Here is a 16,344-nt window from a genome sequence, read left to right on the forward strand (position 1 = left end):
AAAAATGTATATACAATTTCAAAAGCTTGTAAATTTATTATCAGATTTATTTCTAATTATATATAGTCTAAATAAATAAAAACTATAGGCAAAATAAATACAGAAAGTAATACAAATTAAGAAAAAAAAGATCATGGTTTCTTGAGCCTAAAAGCCTGGGTTCAAGTCACAGCTCTGCCATTTATGAGCTTTTATTGGCACTGAAGTGAGCTACCTAGCCTCTCCGAGCCTGCTTCCTCATTCTGAAATGGCAGATAGTTATAGTGCTGACTCCATATAGTTATTACGAAAGTTTCATTGTTTTCTCTTAAAAGACTGCCTGGCAGGGTTGGCTTCCTAGAGGTGTGACCTGTGCCCTCGGCCCCAAGCTCACTGTAGTGCTCGGCTGCTGCTGTCTCAAAATTCTTCATCATTTTAATTTTTAAAACTGTGTCCTGTAAGTGACGTCTGATGGGATAATGGGGCATATGTGTGAGCAGAGGAGCTACAGATTCAAGGCAACACATGAGGTCTGCTCTGTTCCTTGCCACTGCATGTGTATGACTCATTCATGCTGCTTGGTGGTCACAGAATTCTGGTGGATTCAAATGTGGGAATTCAGTAAGACTCAGTACATACAGGATATTGAGTGTGTTCTGTCTTACATGGAGTAAGCAGGCACACTGACAGCCCTAAGAGAGCTCAGTGTCCACTCAAAGGCAGCAAGAAAGCAATGGCGTCCTAAGACAGAGGACAAGGAACTCTAGGGGCCAAGGAACAGGTGACCAAAGGATCCTTCCTTATCCATATTACTTCATGTATTAGCCATCCACTAGGGCTGAAAATGCTGACATATAAGGAAAGGGAAAGACAGGATAACACATAGCGCCTTCTCCTTTCAGTTCTTCCTTACTCATCAGTAAACTGGAGGTCTGGAGTGTTGGTAGAATGTGCATGTATCAAGAAGTGAAATAAAAAATGTTGAGATGTTTTCGTGCAGCATTTCCTCTCTTCTAGTAAGAAAGAAATACGTATGCATGTATAACACAAGAACTATGAATTGGGTAATACTGGTGATTGTGCGTACAAACTGAATACCTTCATATTTTCATTTGAAACTGGAATTGCCAAATGTAAAGATGGATGAGAAAATTTATGATGGTAATTAAAAATTGCCTTTTCTTAGAATGACATTAGACAGCAAATAAAAACACCACGACAAGTCAAAACATAGATTACGGAAGAAAGTAAAAAGTACCTTAATGGCACTTTTTTTCCTAATTTTTTTGAGAAAAGGGCTTTGCATTTTCATATTGGACAGAGGCCCTGGAATTATACAGCTAGCCCTAATGCTTGGTACGTTGTGAGTACAATATGTGTGTGTATACATGTAGAGAGAGAGGCATATGGCATATATAGATGTACACACACACATGTATAGGTGCCAAGGGAACCCATAGTGGAGGTTCCAGTTTTATTATTTTGGAATATTGCATCCCTTATCAAAGGAATATCCAGAATTTCTCTCGAGAAAAACCTCCAAGTAGGAAAGGATGGCTTACCCAGTGCTCTGAATCTGTCCCTACAATTTTTTTTTGGAATGGGCAGGCTTCCTGAATCGAACCTGGGTCTCCATCATGGCAGGCACGAATTCTGCCACTGAGCCACCACTGCACCACCCTGTCCCTGTGAATTCTACCTTCTTGGTGGGGCTGATGGAGTTCCTCCTGGACCGAGCTGTGTCTCCTGGGCTGATGGTCCCACACGGCCAGGTGGACAAGGTCCACAATACATGTTCAATTTCTTCTTCTCACCGTCTCTTAGGCATTTTATAGTGTTCCTCAAAATTACTTTACAGTTTCCTAAACACTTTCAAGTATATCATTTCATCTAAAGCTACAACTCTTTTGAGTTAGGTGGTGCAGAAGCTAAAAAAAAATAATGTGTGTGGCTGACTAGTTACCAGCAGATCCCGGAAGGGCATTGCCTGCTGAGTTCATCACAACTCAGGGTCTGACCCCTCAGCCTTACAGATTCAGAAGATAGACAATGTCAGTTTCCCAGAGATTCGCTGAACTTAGGCATGCTGATTCCCATCAACTAAATCCACAGGAGAATGCAGAGTAGAATTCAGAATGCCAATGTTGTAATTTATAGTGAGAAATACAACTTTCCACCATGCCAGAACACGCTTTCCCTGTAGAAAAGCATCCTGGGATGTTATCAGAAGGTAGCTTGTGAGTGGAGTTGGAACAAGGAGAGTTGATTGGATAACTCACATGTTGAACGACATCCCTCTCTGATGGTCTGATAGATCCATCTCCACAATAAAGAGAATTTGGCATGTTTGCCTCATTTTCTCTTCCTGGAATGCTTTGTTCCCCAGCCAGCGTTGGAGACATACTGATAATCATGCGTCCTTTCTCTTGTACTCCTTGCTGACTGATTCGTTTTCTGATGGTCTCATTCTTTCTTGAGATATGTGATTTTTATCAATATAGTTAGTGCCAGATTCTTTCCCTTTCTGTTACTGCCATTGGGAATAATTTTTCTTCCCTAAGGTGCTTTTCATATAAGAGGGATTTCATATTACTTGTTTTTAAGTTTAACTCTTAGCTTTTAGGGCTCTATTATCATCACCACTGCCTTCAGTCCATGCTGTCCTCAGTGTTACAAAATAGAGAACTGGTTCACAGACTTTTAATAACTTGGTGTGAGGAAGGAATTCTCATGTTTACTTGCTTTTCAGAGGCTTTTATTTGCCTTTTGGCTTCAAGTATAATGCTCTTCTTCTTACTATATTATACTTTATCTGCTTCCTTGACATTTAAATACTTTATTATTTTAAAGCAGGATTATATTAATTCCCTATCAAACTCTTTTGTTTAACCTACAAACTACTTGAGAGTCTGGCTACTAATGAGCTTTCTGATTTCATTTTCTTCCTCTCTTGTCCACTCACCATGCTCTAGTTACATTCACACTTTCCAAGAACAGGGACGTCGTGTGTGCTTTTCCATCTGCCTGGAATGTTCTTCTCTCAGCTGTGTCCTTTGTTTCACTCTCTTGCTTTGTTCAGGATCCACTCAAATTCAGTCCAGTAAAGGTCAGCTGGGCTAGAGCCGAATGAGCAAAGCAGAGAAAAGTATTAGCCAGGATGGAGAGAGAAGTCCAAACTCTACAGCAGGGTAAACCATGAAAAGGGATTAATATAGGAGAGTTTGGAACAGGACAGAAAAGTAATGTGGTTCACACTTTTAAAAGAATGTTCTGGTTACCTGTAAGTAAATGACTTCAGGGAGGCAAGTTTGGAAACTGGGCGGGTTGAGGTGGGTGCAAAACTGAAGGCTATTGAATATGTCCAGGCCAGTCATGATGGGGGGCTAGGGCGGTAGAAATGCTAAGTGGTCAGATTTGATGTATATTTTGATATAACAGCATTTGCTGAAGAATTGAATCTGGGATTGGGGTGGGGGGTGAGAAAGCAATCAAGGATGACTCCTACGTTTTGGGTATAATTGGTTGAACAGTGGCAATGTTTACCAAGACTGGAAAAATGAGGATGGATCAGACTTAAGGGAATTTGAGGAGATTTCTTTAGGGCCTGTTGAGTTTGTAATGCCTGTTAGATATCCAAATACAGGTGTGAGGTAGGCAATTAGATTTAGGAGTGTTGAGCTAAGTACAAGAGATCAGGGCTTGAAATAAAAACCTGGAAGACATTATCACTTAGAAGAGTGATTTTTCAACTGGGAGGCAGTCTGAGCCCCCAGGGCATTTGACAATGTCTGGAGATATTTTACTTGGCATAATAGAGGAGGGGTTGCTACTGGCATCTACTTGGTAGAGGTTACAGATGCTGCTAACAAGTCTAAATTCACAGGACAGCCCCTAAAACAAATAATTATTTGACCCCAAATGTCTATAGTGTTGAAGTTAAGAAACCCTGATTTAAAATGTACTCAACTCTATTACTAGACGATATCATTTAGCAGTTACTCACTAATAGAGTGATAGAGAAGAAAAGAAAGCAGGGACATCAACAAAAGTAAGAAAATACGGGGAGGACATGGTTAAGGTGCATCAAGAAAGAGTGGCCAATGAGTTAGAAGAAAAACCAAGGGTATAGTGTTTAGAAGCCAAGGGAAGAAAAATGTTTCAAAGAGAGAATGACTTTCGAATGTTGTTGAAAAGTTAGGGGAACAAAGTATTTGGTTTTATGAGATATATGAGACAAGTAGAATTTCAGCAGAGATGTGAACATGAAAGTCTGACAGGAGCAGATTAAATGAAGCATAAAAGGTGGGGAGTAGAGATAGCAGATACAGACAAGGCTTTCAAGGCGCTTTACTAAGAAGGGGAGTGTGGTAGGTAGATTCAGGTGTCAACTTGGCCAGGTGGTGGCATCTAGTTCTGTTGCTGTGGACACGAGCCAATGGTACGTGAACCTCATCTGTCACTGATTACATTGCAGTCGGCTAGGAGGCGTGCCTGCTGCAATGAATGATGTTTGATTTAATTGGCTGGTGCTTAAATGAGAGAGCTCAATGTAGCACAGCCCAGGCAGCTCAGCACAACTCATCTCAGCACTTGCAGCTCAGCCCAGGCCTTTGGAGATGCAGAAAGGAATCACTCCAGGGAAAGTTGTTGGAACCCACAGGCCTGGAGAGAAGGTCAGCAGAGATCACCCTGTGCCTTCCCATGTAAGAAAGAACCTCAGTTGAAAGTACACTGCTTTTCCTCTGAACAACTACACGTTTTTAACAAAATAAGTCCCCTTTTATTAAAAGCCAATCCATCTCTAGTGTGTTGCATTCTGGCGGCTTTGATAGAGTAGAACAGGAAGTGAAGAAATGGGGCAAAGCTGGAAACCACTTAGAATTTTTACTAAACTTAAACATGTTTGTATGCTAAGAACAATTCCATATGGAGGAAGAAATAAGTAGAAAGTACCTGACATATTGTAGATGTTTATGCAATATTTGTTGAATTGTCCTTGATTCCTTCCCCTCTTCTATTCAATGTCTGTTGTGCATGCTGAGTGGACCCAGCCGCTATGAGTGAGACTGATCCAAGTGCTCAACTGCCTCTTCTTGGGAGAATTGCCTTGAACCTTTCTCAGCAACTTCCTCCCCACACCCTCGAACATCCACAGCCAACGGCTGATTGATAAGTAACGCCGGCCCAAGGTATTTGCTCTAAGAGGGTGACAACTTCGTGGTTTGGTTCATGCTCTAGAGTCTACCTCCCGTGTATCTGGTTTGCACTTTATCTGAGACCACAGCCTTGCTTAGATCTTGCCCTTTTTTCCTGATTCACTTCGCCCCCATGACAAGTTTTGTTTGAATAATAAATCTCTTTCACAAGAACCCTTTATATGGCTCCACTTCTAGGGAACCTATGATGGTTAGTTCTATGTGTCAATTTGGCCAAATGATGGCACCTGGTTGTCTGGTCAAGCAAGCACTGGCCTGACCATTACTGCAAGGACATTTCATAGAATTAACTCATCAGTACATTGATTGATTGTATCATGACTAAGCCCGTTTGCAGTCAACTAAGGAGAGAGTCTTCAGCAATGAGAGACATTTAATCTAATCATTTGAAGGCTTTAAAATGAGAAGTGATGACTTCAGCAGTCGGAAGAGAGAATTTTCACCTCTACTTCTGCCAGCCAGTTTATCCTGGGGAAGTCATTAAAAACCTTCATCAGAGTTGCCAGCTTGCAGCCTGCCCTATGGAATGTGGACCGATGCATTCCAAAAGTTGCATTAGGCATTTTTATAAAATCTCATATTTACAGATATCTCCTACTGGTTCTTTTTCCCTAGAGAACCCTGACTAATACAGAATGCAATATAAGACGATCACTGACTCCAAAGATGAATATCATTCTTAAATATTTCTTAAATCCACCCACCCTGTCTGTAAGACTGCTTCCCTTATTTAAGCTCTTCTTGCCTTCCAAATGGGCTTTTGAAATAATTTTCTTTCTTTCCACTTCTCATCTTTGCTTCCTTGCCCCTCAAATTTATCTCCAAGCCTTCTATAGAGGAGCTCATTTAAATTATAATTCCAATATCGAACATGACTGCTGAATGCTGTTCATTGGTCCCGCATGTTTTTGAAGATGAGTGAAATTGCCTTGACCATCCACATATTTCAGTGAACTGAGCCTTCACTCCAATTCTAGACTCATCTCCTTGAATTATACCCTATGTTCCAGCAATGCTGAAATATTCCATGCTATTTCCAGCCTCTATGTTTTGCTCATAGTATTATTTCTGTAGTAGAGAGACTCTACTTGCCCCTGGCTAACCCCTCTACTCACTCTTAACACCCCTCTTATTCTCCTTCATATTCAGGATGTTTAAAAGACATCCTTGTATAGTGGTCCATGAAATCCGAGGTCTGGGATCCTTGCAGATGTTGTTCCATCATAAGACATCATTCCTTAAGATGCCTCGGTGCCTCCAAAAGCTGCCTGTGCTTTAGCCATTGTAACCAAATTCCAGCCACTAGAATGGAACAGGAGATGACAAAAAAGCATGCCTGCAGAATTTAAAAATATTTCCCAGAAGTTTCACACAGCATTTCTGCTTACATTCCATTGGCCAGATTGATACCTAATTGCAAAAAGCTGGGAAATATGGTGTCAACTGGCAGCCAAGAAGCCCAGTTAAAATTGGAAGGAGAGATGGATATTGGCAGGACTGTAAGTCTCTAATATGGAAAGTGTCATATATATATCACTATTTTCCTAGACATGGTACAGGGCTGGACTATAATAGATACTCATTAAATGTGGAGTAAAAGTTTCAGAAATAAGAAGCTGTATTTTTATGGTATCTCAGGAATTTCAAAATCATAACACATATTTGCCCATTTGATCCCCACAATAGCATTATGATGTATCTTACTATCACTATCTCTCTAGATTATGGATAGAGAGAAGTAATTTGGCCAAGTCACTCTGCTAGAAAGTGGCTGAAGGGGAACTTCTCCTCTAGTCTTCTGACTCTAAATATAGCTATTTTTTCACCTTACCACATGGCAATGATAGAAATGCCTAGCTTGTCCTTGGGAGAATTTTCCCCTCCTTATCTGCACATTGTGATAGCAGAGGGCAAGTTTGCAACTATTTGCCTTAGGGGTGACTGACTCCAATGGTCATATCCAAACACAGCTGCAAGGACAGACTTGCCAGTACTAAGCAGGTTGTTTTTCAATTTACCTGGCAGAGCATAAAGGGCAGTGAATGCTTGACTACTTTTTAGGTAATTATTCCCTTTACATCCCTTACTTTAAAAATGACATATGGAGTTGCTTGGTTTTACAACCATATTATAGCTAGCATGACATGCTTATAAATTGTAACTGATAAATTATAATTTTCCAAACCTATATGCATCCAGAAAGCATGGTTTGGTTAATTATTTACACAGCTCAGTCTATGCCATTTTGTTAGATAGAAACTGGTAGCATTAGAGGGATTCAACAGCAAACATTCATTCTATCTACTTTCTATCCAGACCAATGGCATTTATAAAAATATTATTAAAAAACATGGGATTTGTTGGTCTTTTAAAAATTATAGTTGCCAAAAATTTCAATCTGAGATAGGTTATCTTTTGCAGGGTAATGGTGTGTGGTCCATTTGAGTTGTGGATGCGATACTGAAAACATGAGGTAGTTATTAGATTTGAAAAATCTGGGGGGAACATTGAAAGCCAGTGAAGGCATACATCACAGAGGGCTAGAGCAGTAGGTTGAATTACGTGCCCCCATGGAAGACATATTCTTAATCTTAATCTGCCTTCCTGTGGGTATGAACTCATTGTAAATAGAACACTTTGAAGACGCATCCTTAGTTAAGGTGTGGTCTGATTGAATCAGGGTGGGCCTTATTTCTTAATTCTCCACATTGTTGGAGTCCACTATAAGCTGAAGAAATCTGGGTTTGGTTAGTCAGAGAAAGCCACAGGGGAGCCAGAAGCTCAGAGTCGGGGGAGACCAGAAGAGAAGACATAAGGAGAGAGAGTTCGCCCGATGACGGGGGGCAGGGAGGCAGGCCCAGGAACTCAAAGGACTGCAGCAACCAGCACCAGGAACTACAGTCTTCAGGAAGAAAGCGCAGACTTTCTAGCATCCTATACTTTGGGCCAATAAATGTGTGTTGTTCAAGCCAAACCATTGTGTGGTGTTTGCCATGGCAACCTAGAACACTGCTGCATGCAGCGTTGGGTTAGCTTGGGAATCTGCAGGTGGCTCCGAAGCCTGAGAAGCAAACAAGGATAGGGCAAGCCGGGAGATCTTCTGATTATTTTGGATGGGGTTCACCATGGCAACCTCTTAACACATCCCCAGTATGGCCTTTTGAATGCTTCCTCCTAATTGTAATAGTTACAGGTTAATTCAGAGGGAGGTAAGGTGCCATGAAATCACAATGGCCTAGACACTTTCTAGTTTTAATCTATTCATCCGACAAACATTTATTTGTACCTTTACTTATGTAAGGTGCTATGGACGTGGGTGAGAAAGTCAGTGTTTATTCTTCAGTTACCTGAGTAACTAGTGATTCTGAAGGAGGACACATCACTGGTGAGGTAAGAGCTTGTTTTATTCAATCATTTTTTATTACAACTTAAATCTCAATTTTAGATAACATGTTAATAATCTACTGTGATTTGCAGTATTCAAAGGGTTTTCATTTGAATTATACATTTAGGGTTTATGAAATTTTTGAAAGAAAATTAGGACGGAGAACAATTAATCCCAAATATTTTAGATTTGAAAAATTGTCCAGAAAGATTGTCACTTATTCACAATCATCTAGGAGGTGACAGCACAGGCATTCATACTAAGACTCTTTCATTCATAATGTGGTACTCTTTTCATGATTATTGCTGCATCTTTGGGCATATGAGACTATTAAGTCATGGCAGAAGCAATATAAATAGGCATTGGTATATCAAAATAATGCATGGGTTTGTATGAGCAACCGTGTGTTGATACTGTGAGCCAGTAATTGTACACTTTGATTGGTTGGTTTGGTGTGTGGTTCTCTTTCAATAAAACTACATTAGAGAAACAATAAAAAGAAGCAAATGAAATAAAAAAATCACCATTTTGGAAAAAATAATGCATAATGAAAAAAATCTGTAGGTCTTATTTTAAGAAAAAAAATAAAAAATAATCTCTATAAGTCATATAAGGGCAGGCCAGTTCAAGCTCAGAGAGAATTTCTGATGCCCCGATCGACAGTCTTGGATGTTTTCTTCTATTGGTTTAGGCAAGGAGGGAATGGTAGAGGGATGGTGTTGGTGGCTCCTTTTCTCTCCTGTGCCTTCCTTATACTGCTGGTTGGAAACAGAGAGAATCAAACATAGTAATTTTTTAATGTCCTGGAAAGCAGGAATTCCAAGTAGAATCTTGTTCAGAAATATGTAGAATATTAGATCTCTTCAACTGGTTACCTTGCTCAGCCCGCTGTAGATTCTGCACTTCAGAAATTAGTAACTTAGTATACTCCCTTTAAGGCAGCCATATAAAAAAAAATCACAGCTTTATCTTGGCTTAGTGGGATTCTGCTATGGGAAGGCTAACAAGGTAGACCAAGAAGTCAAACTCCATGGAGTGCCCTATCAGAAGCTGAAATCCCACTGAAGCGTCTTCTAGTTCCTATGGCCTTCTCTGGGGATGCTTCTCTCTGCTTTCCAGTTACAGCCTTAAATTTGGTTTTGAGGATATGTGGAGCATTAGTTGCAGGGTTTTTAGTGTGAAACTGGTTTTGAAAATCTGTCCCTTACCTGTTGCAACAACAGCAAGGATCAGTATATAAAGCTCTGTAGCATATGACGCTCACGACTGGAGGTTAAAAGAAACACACACAACAGTGCTTATGGTTGGTGTGCCAGTTTGAAGCTGCTGTGGTACCCCAGAAACACCAGGCTCTTTCTCCTAATCCAAACTTGTGGGGGTAGATTTATTGTTTAGGGTGGGAACTTTTGATAGTTTCCATGGAGATGTGACACACCCAATTGTGGGTTTAACCTTTTGATTAGCTGGGGATGTGACTCTGCTGATTCAAGGTGGGTCTTGATTAGTTATTAGAGTCCTTTAAAAGGTGAAACATTTTAGAGAAAGTTCAGATGCAGACATTTGGAGATGTTTGCAGTGCTAACAGAGAGAGCAGATGCCTAGATACGGATGTTTGGAGATTCAGAGCCCAGCAGACGTTGCGTTGTGCCTTCCCATAAGATGCGAAGCAAGCCAGAACCCAGAGAAACTAAATGAGGGCCCCCAGATGCTTTAGAGAGGAAGCCACTGGCATCAGAAGCTGGAAGCAGCAGAACCGGGAACAAGGACCAGCCATAGGGCTTGTGTCCATTGACACTCACGCTGCATCCCTAGGAATGCTTTTCTCATACAGCCTTGCTAAGCTATATTGGGGAACTTTCAGATTTCTTGCTATTCTAATAGGTAAACAAAAAAGCTATCTCATAGTTTTAACTTACATTCCTTTTATCATGTGTGAATTTGAGCAAACGTTCATATGAATGTCCTGGTATGTGAAGTATCTTTGTGATTTCTAGGTTATCTCTATAAATTCAGCGCATTAGTCCAATATCCACAAAATAATCTGCAAATATTTTTTCAATTTGTCATTTTTCTATGACCTTCCTTACAGTATTTTGTGCAATGTGGGCATGTTTTTATTTTTATGTAGCTAAAGCTATCAGTCTTTTCTTTCATGACTTCTGGATTTTGAGTCTTAGCTAAAAAAAGGCTAAGGGCATAAAGTGTTTCTTCATCAGTTTATATTGATATCTATCTATTTAATATATATGTGGGCATGTACACACATATATACCATTGTTATACATAATGTAAATAATACAGATGTTGCCATCAGTATATATTAATGTTTATATATGTATACATCAGTAATATATATATGAATGTGTAAATATTTATCAGTTTTATTTATAAATGTCAGTAATGCGGAAATTCCCCAATAGTACATATTAGTTTTGTATATAAACATACATATCAGTTATGCATATGTTATATACATAAACATCAATAATACATAAATTAGAAAATCAGCTATACTTATTTATATGAGTAATAAAATACCCACTGAATATGATCCATTACATGCTGTTTAATGATCTTTTTACCAATTAGGAATGAATGTTGATTTTGGCCAAATATCTTTTCAGCATATCTTCAGTTGCTCAATCACACAACATATTTTATTCAGTGTACTATTAATAATATGATTTAATTTAGATATTATATTTCCTGATCTTAAACTATACTTTTGTTTTATGCAATCTCAAGCTTTGGTTTCAATGCTGAAATTGCTTTGAATAAGAATTTGAACATCTTCTTCTTAATCCTTAAGAGTTTGCCTGAAGTAGCATGTAATCTGGGTACCAAAGACTGCTATGAAGCTCTGAAAGATTAAAAATGGAACGTAAAGATCTTGAGAAACACATGCGTGGTAGTTAGATTTAGGTGTCAACTTGGCCAGGTGAAGGCACCTAGTTCTGTTGCTGTGGGCATGAGCCAATGGTACGTGAACCTCATCTGTTGCTGATTACATCTGCAGTTGGCTAGGAGGCGTGCCTGCTGCAATGAATGATGTTTGACTTAATTGGCCAGTGCTTAAATGAGAGATCGCAATGTAGCACAGCCCAAGCAGCTCAGCATACCTCATCTCAGCACTCGTAGCTCAGCCCAAGCCTTTGGAGATGCAGAAAGGAATCACCCCGGGGAAAGATATTGGAACCCAGAGGCCTGGCAAGAAGGCCAGCAGAGATCGCCCTGTGCCTTCCCGTGTAAGAAAGAACCTCAGATGAAAGTTAGCTGCATTTTCTATGAAGAACTATATGTTAACTGAATAAATCCCCTTTTATTGAAAGCCAATCCATCTCTGGTGTGTTGCATTCCAGCAGCTAGCAAACTAGAACAACCCGGCTTCAAATATCCTAAGCATAAACCTGAGAAGCGGACTTCCATCTTTATCTTTATTATTATATTTATGGAATTGTTAGCTGTCTAAAGAAGTCACTTAGTGTTTTCATTAATCCTTTTTTTCATTTAATGTTGGAAATTGTGATATTTGCAAATTTGCAAACCATAAAAGTTCATGGACACATCCCTCATGACTGTTGAATATGTGCTTAATGAAAACATGAGTCACAGTTAGCACTCAAAGGCCGTTTGCTGCCATCCCCTCCTGGCCCCTCCCTCCCAGCTGCCCCCTGGTCTCAACCATGCTGACACTGCTTATAGTTGGCACTGGGTTATTATGGATCTCTCCTCTTTGCCTCCTCCCTGACTTGCTTTTTTAGATCATAATAAACCATATAAGTTATTTACTCAACCTTACTGTCTGCATATAGTAGGACTATACTTGTGGGTTTCTTTATTTTTTTGAACACTTTTTAATTGTATAATATAACATATATTTAAAGCAAAGAAAGAAAAAATCAATAGTTTTCAAAGCACACAAGTAGTTACAGAACAGATCCCAGAGTTTGTCATGGGCTACCATTCCACCATCTCAGGTTTTTCCTTCTAGCTTCTCCAGAACACTGGAGGCTAAAAGGAATATTAATATAGTGATTCAGCAGCCATACTCGTATGTTAAATCCCATTTTCTCTGTTATACCTCCTCCTTCTCCTTTAATCATTCTCCCAGTTTGTAGGAATCTTTGGCAATGCATTTTCTGACTTTTTCGTGTTGACAAGGAGTGTCCACACTAATTGATAATCCTGGAGCGAGTGGTCCCTCTGAGTTTCAGAATTCGTCTGACTTGGGAACCCTCTGAGAGAGAGAGAGAGAGGAAATGAGAGAGAGAGGCGCCACATCTGAGCAACAAAGAGGCTTCCTGGAAGCAGCTCTTAGGGCTTGTCATAGTTAGTCTTAGCTTCTCCCCTACAGGAATAAGTTTCATAAAGGCAAGCCTCAAAATCCAGGCTTGATCTATTTTCTTGGGTGCCGCCAATGGTTGAGAGGGTGCCCAGGGTTTCCCAGAAGGGAAAGTTTAATAGTTCTCTCTCTATATATATTAAATATTAAACATATTATATATTATTAATTTAATAATATATTAGTAAATATATAAATATTATATAATTAAATGTATATTATTAATATATATTACAACTATTAAATATATATATATTCCCCTCCCACTTCAGATCTCAAGGGACTCTAGCAATACATTTTAATTATCAGCCCACGACAGTCTGAGATGTATCCTATTATTATATTAAGCTATAGAGAATTACAAGGCCTCATTTCCATTCTGGACTCCAGGAGTTTGGATTGTTTAAATGAGCTCTCCAGAGAGGTTAATTTAGGGCGGGCTGCGGTGGCTGAGCAGGCAGAGTTCTCACCTGCCATGCCAGAGACATGGGTTTGGTTCCCGGTGCTGCCCATGCAACAAAAGAACAAAAAACAAAGAGGTTAATTTAGATTATGTGTTTCAGAAAACTTAGGTTCTAGATACAACGACCCTCTCTGCCTTTCGTCTCCTGCAGCACCTGAAGGTCTAGAGTACACATACTATCATCTTTTATCCTGCATTCTAATTTACCTTAGACTCAGCCAGATTGGCTTTGTTTTAAACTCTAATTGAGGCCTGATCTCTTCTTCAGTTTTTTTTTTTTTTAACCTGGGCAGACACTGGGAATCAAACCCGGGTCTACAGCATGGCAGGTGAGAACTCTGCCTGCTGAGCCACCGTGGCCCGCTCTTTAGTTATTTTATCTGTTATTGTATGCAGTTATGCTAACTTTCAGGTCTCTAGCACTCCATTTCTGGGACCGAGGTGTCACCGAGCTACTCAAAGTTGCAGGGAAATTCCAGCTGATACACATAGAGCTCAGTGTCTCAGAATCCAGGAAAACACCCACAACTTCACACCAAATGTGACAGCCATAGGGCCCACAATCTCGGCTCCCAGTTTCTCATAAGTATTTTCTGAGAGACACCATGGCATATTTATTCTTTCGCTCCTGGCTTAATTTGCACAACACATTGTCCCCAAGGTTTACGCAGTTCATTGTGTGACACTTGATGTCCTTCCTTTTTGTAGCTGCACCATATTCCATCATATAAATGTACCACCATTCACCATTGTGCATCTCAGTCATTGTATCCTTCGGCTCCCTCCATCCACTGGGAATCATGGATAATGTCCCAAATAAACAAACCCTGTAGTACAGTATCTTCATTTGATACAACCAGCAGCACTCTCAATTTTGAGCAATTTTCATTGATCCATGACGACAAAGAACCAGCAAACTCAATGTTACCAACCATCAAATCAAAATGACCCCTCAACACTCCCCACCAACCCCCTCCCATTTAGTTGCCCCTGGCAGTGCTGTGGTACTGTTGATGTCTTCCTGTTAATTACTGGCCATAGCATGCCTTTTTAGTTTCCCCCCATATCCTTCTACTATTGACTCTTTGTCCACTATTAAGCCTTTGCTATAGCTCGTGTGAGAACTTACTTATAATCATAAATTTAACCACTGGGATACACAGCACTATACATCCCCTTTCATTCATATTCACCTTCAATGTGGCATTGTTACTTATAAACCTGCTAATTAGCTATCATCATTCCTCTCTGAGAACTCTGCCTGCTGAGCCACCGTGGCCTGCTCTTTAGTTATTTTATCTGTTATTGTATACAGTTATGCTAACTTTCAGGTCTCCAGCACTCCATTTCTGGGACCGAGGTGTCACCGAGCTACTCAAAGTTGCGGGGAAATACCAGCTGATACACATATAGCTCAGTGTCGCAGAATCCTCTGTACCCCTGCATTTAGATTCAACCACTTTGGAAGACTTTCCTCCGTCTCTAGCTTTTGTGGACCTTTAGGTCTGCTGTATTCTATAGTGTAACTTCTGAGATTATGTTTATCATAGTCATAGCAGTGAAATCCTACCATGTCTGTCCTTTCAGGTCTGACTTATTTCAGTCAGCTTTATGGCCTCAAGGTTCATACACATTGTCATGTGTTTCAGGATGTCATTTCATCTTACTGCTGCATAACAGCCCATCATTTGTATATACCACATTTTGTTTATCCACTCATCTGTTGATGAACACTTGGATTGTTTTCATCTCTTGGCAATTGTGAACAGTGCTGCTATGAACACTGGTGTGCAAATGTCTGTTCGTGTCACTGCCCTCAACTCTCTGGGTATATACTGAGTATTGGTATTGCTGGGTCATAGGGCAACCCAATATTTAATTTTCTGAAGAATCACAAACTATTTTCCACAGTGGCTGCACCAATATACATCCCCACTAACAGTGAATAAGTGTTCCTATTTTTCTACATCCTTTCCACCATTTGTAACTGTCTGTTTAATAACAGACATTTTTATAGGTGTGTAGTGACATCTCATTGTCATCTTAATTTGCATTTCCCTTATAGCTAATGAAAATGAACACCTCTGCATGTGATTTTTAGTCTCTGTATTTGTTCTTCAGAAAAGCACCTATTCATATCCTCTGTCAATTTTATAATTGGGTTGTTTGTTCTTTTGTTGTTGTGCTATATAATTTCTTTATGTACACAGTATATCAAACCTTTATCCAATAAGTGGCTTCCAAATATTTTCTCCCATTGGTTTAGCTGCCTCTTCACCTTTTTAACAAAGTCCTTTGAGATGCAAATGCTCTTGATCTTAAAGAGTTACCATTTGTTTATTTTTTCTTTCACTTCTTGTGCTTTGGGTGTAAAGTTTAAGAAGTGACCTCATATTACTAGATCTTGAAGATGTTTTCCTGCATTTTCTTCTATAAGTTTTTTAGCACTGGCTCTTACATTTAGGTCTTTAATCCATTTTGAATTAATTTTTGTATAGGGTGTAAGGTAGGGGTCCTCTTTCATTCTTTTGGCTGGTGATATCCAATTCTCTCATGCCCATTTATTGAAAAGACTATTCCGTTCCAGACTAATCCAGTTCAGTAGATTTGGGGGCCTTATTGAAGATTAATTGTCCATAAATTGCATGGTCTATCTCTGCAGTCTCGATTCTATCCCATTGGTCAATGCTTCTATCTTTGTGCCAGTACCTTGCTGTTTTCACCACTGTGGCTTTATAGTGAGCTTTACTGTCAGGAAGTGATAGTCCTCCTACTTCACTTTTCTTCTTTAGCATATCTTTTGCTATTTGGGGTTCTTTTCCCTAAAGAATAAATTTGATAGCCAGCTTTTCCAAGTCTTCAGAGTAGGTTGTTGGGATTTCGATTGGTATTGCATTGAATCTGTGGATCAGTTTAGGTAGAATTGTCATTTTAACAACATTCAACCTTCCTATCCATG

The 16,344-nt window shown here is 39.6% G+C and overlaps 1 long non-coding RNA gene across 6 annotated transcripts in view; it reads left to right on the top strand.

Annotated features, from left to right (window-relative positions):
• Positions 1–8,234: 8,234 nt before the first annotated feature.
• The window catches only part of LOC143661777 (uncharacterized), a 78,099-nt gene continuing 69,989 nt past the window's right edge, over positions 8,235–16,344 (top strand). For all 6 annotated transcript variants that reach the window (XR_013164829.1, XR_013164828.1, XR_013164825.1 and 3 more), the window contains exons 1-2: positions 8,235–8,345; positions 8,497–8,585. This is a non-coding gene — a long non-coding RNA (uncharacterized LOC143661777). The remainder of the gene's footprint in view (positions 8,346–8,496; positions 8,586–16,344) is intronic.

This window comes from Tamandua tetradactyla, chromosome 17 (genome assembly GCF_023851605.1).
Source record: "Tamandua tetradactyla isolate mTamTet1 chromosome 17, mTamTet1.pri, whole genome shotgun sequence".
NCBI lineage: Eukaryota > Metazoa > Chordata > Mammalia > Pilosa > Myrmecophagidae > Tamandua > Tamandua tetradactyla.